Raw genomic sequence first — 5,756 nt, 5'->3', positions numbered from 1 at the left:
GCAGAGTGTTTTATATGTGATTGAGATTTGAAAGCATTAAGCTTTTAGGGGCTGGTATGTCGGAAAATATGTTGTGAAATTCAGCGACTTGCGATATCGGCATGCTAAACATTTGAATGACCAGATTTTGCCTAGAAATTCAGTGACTTACTGTTGCGTTATGTTTTCTTGAGTTTAAGTTTAAACCAAGGATTTTATGATGACCTCCTTGATGTACAATATCCAGCAAGATTAGCGAAAGAGGAGGTAAGGTCGAATTTGTTACTAACTAAGGAATGCTTCTTTAGTTTTGCCTTCGCAAGACGGAACTGGTTATCAAAAAGAACGTCGTAATGATTTTTAGTAAGATGGGTGACAAACAGTCCGACTAAACCGGATTGCATTTAGTTTCTTTTATTCTCTCGTGGGTATGGGATATATGTCTCGGTTGGAGGATCTCTTGGTGTCTTCTTGGTTTGCCATATCAATGGAGATACTATTTAAGAGGAAGCAAAAAACTGGTGATGCATTTTGGCGCCACAGTCTTCAACTTTATGTATTTTTACGCCTTCTCTTTCTTTTACTTGAGTCGAATTAGTGATTAAATGAACGGTTGGCCCATGTTTTCCCACTTTATCTGACCAATTGTTGGCTAAAATATCCAAGTCATTCGGTTCATTAGTTTGACAATACAATTTGCGAGATGTCTTCTTGATAGAGTTAATCTCTCTCTGTGTATGTGCCTTTTTTTAACACTTCTCCTCTCTCTTGATCTGAAAATCTGCAACATGAACTATATAATGGTCTTTCACATGTTCCACACAGTAATAATTTAGAGCATTACTTAAATAGTTTTTTTGTGTAAAAGTACTAGTTTGACAATACAATTTGCGAGATGTCTTCTTGATAGAGGATTACTTGATTTATCAAGTATATGTTCCACTACAAATATAGCTTAATCCTCTATTTGATGCTAATCTTTTATCTTTTATTTGATGCATGTAATACGAATCTGAGTCCATTGGACTCCGTTTCCCTCGCATATTCTGAAGGGCCAAAGAGGCCAACACCATCTCACGGAACTGATCTGCGGTGATATACAAGGAATATACGTCCATGAAAGCTGATATACAGTTTGCAAAGATGAGATTGGGTCAAGAACCCAAAGGTGTTGACGTTAGGATTCACATTGGGCGAATATACGTCCCTATATGCACCTGATGGCTGATATACAAAAACGCAAGGGAAAAATAGCTGCAGTATACAGATGATATACACTGAAATAATGGACTGAAATTCATGAGATTTAGGCCCAAAATCTGGGCAGCCCATAAATGGGCTTAAAGGCCCCAATTCTAACTCTTCCTTTATTACCTATTCTTACGTATTTGTACTTATTTGAACACCCTAACTAATTAATTTAGATAAATCCCCTAAGTCGTTACCATTTTATTTTATCACATATTTTAGTCGATTCGTGATTTTCTCATCTAACGTAACTTGTCTAAATGAATTAAAATGGTTACCTTCTATTTTCCTCCTTAGAACTAAGCCTAAAAGAAATTGTTAAGTATTTTATTTAAAAACGGCATTTGATTTGTTCACATGACTAATGGCCTATCTGGAATAAAATAGTATCCTTCGAATCAAGAAAATTATTTCTCGCATAATTTTTAATTTTTCATAATTGATAAAATGTTTCTAACCTGATACTTTCTTAATATTTTTTAAATGCGTTATTTATAATAAAATTGACCTCTTTTAATAATGATAAATAGTAATAAGAATTAAAATAAAATTGACCTCTTTTAATAATGATAAATAGTAATAAAAATTAAAAGAAGGTGATATAATCCTCTTTTTCTATAAAAACGCAAGGTTATTTCTTTCTTAAATTCAAGTGTACCACTTAGTTTAAATAGGTTCCTCTTTAGAGTGTTTCATAATTTCTTCTTATGAAATAAGTAGAATATTTCATAATTTTTTTTAGAAATATATATGAAATAAATAAAATATATAACTTTTTTTTCTTTTTCTTTTTTCAAATAGAATACTTTGTAATTTTTCTCAAAAGTTTCTCAAATTAGACCGACTATTTTATAATTTTCCTCATAATTAATATCGGATTAAGTAGAACATGTTGTAACCTTTTTCCTAAATTCAAGATGGGAATAACCGATTTTATAAAAGCAACCTTGTTTGCAAAATTAGCCACCTCTTGTGAGTTAGTCAAAAAACGATCTTTTGGTGAACCGTTTTAAAAGGACCTAAGTGTCTTAAAAACCTTCTTTGGGCGCCCTTATTCAGTTTCTCTTCTTTCAAAGATTTATTTCTGTTTTTGAGTTTTTGAAGTATCATTAAGTTTTCTTTATATTTTCTATAAAAATCAAGTGGCGACTCTGTAATTTCTTTAAAATTATTTTGGAAAATTTTCTTAAATATTTTGAAATAGTTTGAAAAGGCCAAAACCATTTTCTTTAAAATGAAAGTTGAAAAAGGATAAAACAGTGAATGCCGTTCTAAATTTGGCATGAGAGACAGGCACGTTCAAGGGTTCATACTACATGAACACTAAAAGAAAGGAAACTTTTCCTAAAATGTCTTTCAGCCTCTTGTCCATAAGTGTGACACACTTTACACCCATGCACAAGACTCTACTCAACGCGACTTTTAGACTCCCTAGGACAGTTTAAAAACTTAGGTTCTGATACCAAGTATGTAATGCCTCGAGAGTACACCTTGGACACCACACGGTGCCTACAGCCCCGAAGGACCACAAACTAACCCATGCTGGTACTTGCTAGAGCACTGAATAAAATAATAGAGAATATGTGCGGAATTTAACTAAAAACGCCATAAAGTTTTAAATACGAAAATAATACTGAATCAAAAGACTGAAAAAGACTGTCTGAAAATAATACCTTAAGACTGTCAATAACAACTGATAACTGAATGACTGACTGAAAGTGTCTGAAAACCTACTGACTTTGGAGTTGATAGGACAGGTCCTCAACTAACTCCGACTAAGTACTGAACTGAAATGAAATAAACATAAACGATCCTCGAAACATGAAGACTCACCACTGCTACTGCTGTTGATGCGCTAGGAGGTCTAGGTACAACCGTGAACCTGAGCATACAAACCCATGATATGAGACATCATAACGCAAGAAATGAGTATGCGGCCAGTACTTTGAATGTATTGGTATGCTAAATGGGGTTAGGCTGATATGCATGGGATATTGTGTATGAATAATAACTTAGAATGCATGACCAAGCATATGACATGATACTGGGATAATATGTAAACTGAAATACTAAAATATTGATACCGTACAACTAGTGACTGTATGCCAGGGTCAAGCAAGCCTGAAACTAAGTACTAGACTGATTACTGGACTAAAACTGTGGGAGCTATCATCTAACCGACATGCCCTAAATTAAGCTAATTGGGGTCCAACTTGTAACCCCAGGTGGAAGGGTGTCAGTACTGTGCCACGGGTACTAACACTGGCTGTGTGGATCCACTAAAGTATTGTCCCGAAAGACTAGTGGCCACCCTTAACTGGCAGGGCCCTAATGAGATTTGTGTCAACCCTCAATTGACAGGTTAATGTCTCAACCTACACTAGTTACATAATTTTAGAACGCAAAGAATGCTACTAAAGGTCACACCCTCAACTGGTGAGTCAGCCCCTGTAATACCCCGTATTTCTCTAACTTAAATTAACCCTCAGTACATGGGTTATCCTATATAATTTTTTAAAATACTCAATATTTTTCAGTTTTGAGCTTACCAATGCGCAGGAAATTCAATCAGTTTTTCAACTATATAAGATCTGCCTAAATTCGATATTTGGGCGAGAAGTTAGAGCTATTTTAGTAAAAAACAGTGTGCCAATTGGCACTTTAGCGCGTCGCGGAGGCATGCCAAATGTCAATTGACAAAAACCAGTGAGCCAACATGATAAACCCGTATCGCGGTGAGCTTCCAAGTCTCATGCAGTGAAGCAACACGATCCCACCGCGTCGCGCCAAGCCTCTAATTCACAATTATCAAATTCCAATGACACGACGCGATAGCGCCGCTCACGCCAAGGGTGAAAATCGAGAATTTTCAATTAATTTTGAGTTTTAAATTTCAAAGGCTTTTAGATCTTTTTTCCTCATTCCAGTCACCCTAAACACAGGATTAAAGTCCTAAATAGCCTAATATCTCATTAATTGCTCACTTATCTCAAGAAAGAAATCATTCTCTCTCAATTAGCAAAGCTTAGCTCTTAAGAAATCAAGAACAAAGCTCAAGAAACTCACTAAGAACTCCAATAACTCATCAATACAGGTGTGTTAGGTGTTCATTCATGGGTTCCTTTCACGTATGAAGCCCAAAAACCTCTTTTTAAATTACAAGTTATAGATTCATGATTCCAATGCTTGAAATTGATTGTACGCATATCTATAATGTTAATTTAGTTTTCAATCCATCATTATGATAAAATTCATGAAAATAGAATAGTATTTATGGGGAATTATATGAATTGGATGTTGAACCCATGAATTTGCAAGTTTGAGCATTTTAGTTGCAATGTTTATATGTTATCCATGATTATGTGCATAAAGTTGTGCTCCCCAAGTGTTTGATAGAATGTCCATATGAATTAAATGATCCAATCATGACATGCTAGTATATGTACAAACTTATGCCCTACACGTGTTTGATAAAATGTCTCAATGAATGAATTAAGGACAAGTAATTATTGTTATGTCTTTCAAGATAATGATATGCTTTATTTTCATGCTATCGAGTCCTGGGGGTATTTAATACCCGACAATCTAGCTGTTTACCTAGAGCCAGTGTTAGTTACAGAATAGTATCAGTCATGTCATGATTAGTAGAATTCAGTCAGCTGCAAAACTCAGTAGAACTCAGTTAGTTACAAATCTCGGGAAAACTCAGTAAACTCAGTATTAGTCCAGTCCAGTTCAGTATACTCAGTTGGGAGTAGGATTCAGCATCGAGTGAACCCAAGAATGGGGGCTCACCTGCCAGTAGAAGATGTGATCTTTTGAAATAATTCTTGTGTTCTAGAACTACGTAGCCAGCGTAGGTTAAGACATTAACCTGCCAGTTAAGGGTTCTACCATTCTCATTAGAGTACCTGCCAGATGAGGGTAACTCTTCAGTGTCTTTACCCGTGGCACGGTACTGACACCCTTCCAGCTGGGGTTACAGGTTGGACCCCAAATCTATTCAGAAAAGGGGCATGTCAGTTAGATAATTACTTTACAGTCTCAGTTTCAGTCTCATGATAGAACTCAGTTTAGTTCTACAAAATCAGGACTGTCAGATACAGTCAATCAGTTTCAGTAACTCAGTTATCAGTAATGTCAGATATCAGTTACTCAGTTATCAGAACTCAAAAATCAGCTTCAGTAAAATCTCAGTTACAGTATACATGCATATGCACAGAATTGCATACTCAGTATTTATAGCAGTTTTAGTTATCTATGTACTTTCACATTCAGTTACTCTATATCATTTAATCAGTTATTGTTCATGCATATGAATCCTTGCATTCAGCCTTACCTCATCTAGCATACCAGTACATTCCACGTACTGCCGCGTACTCTTTCTTTGTGCTATGTTGTCTCATATCATAGGTTCGAATGCCCAGGTTCCTGACCGTGCGTAGACATATCTAGTTATCAGCAGCAGTTTCAGTAGTGAGTTCTCATCTATCGAAGGAATGCTTTTATTTTAGTATTTCAATTTATCA

This window comes from Capsicum annuum, chromosome 3 (genome assembly GCF_002878395.1).
Source record: "Capsicum annuum cultivar UCD-10X-F1 chromosome 3, UCD10Xv1.1, whole genome shotgun sequence".
In the NCBI taxonomy this organism is placed as follows: Eukaryota; Viridiplantae; Streptophyta; class Magnoliopsida; order Solanales; family Solanaceae; genus Capsicum; species Capsicum annuum.
The sequence above is the reverse complement of the archived record's forward strand: the minus strand, read 5'-3'. Positions refer to the sequence as shown.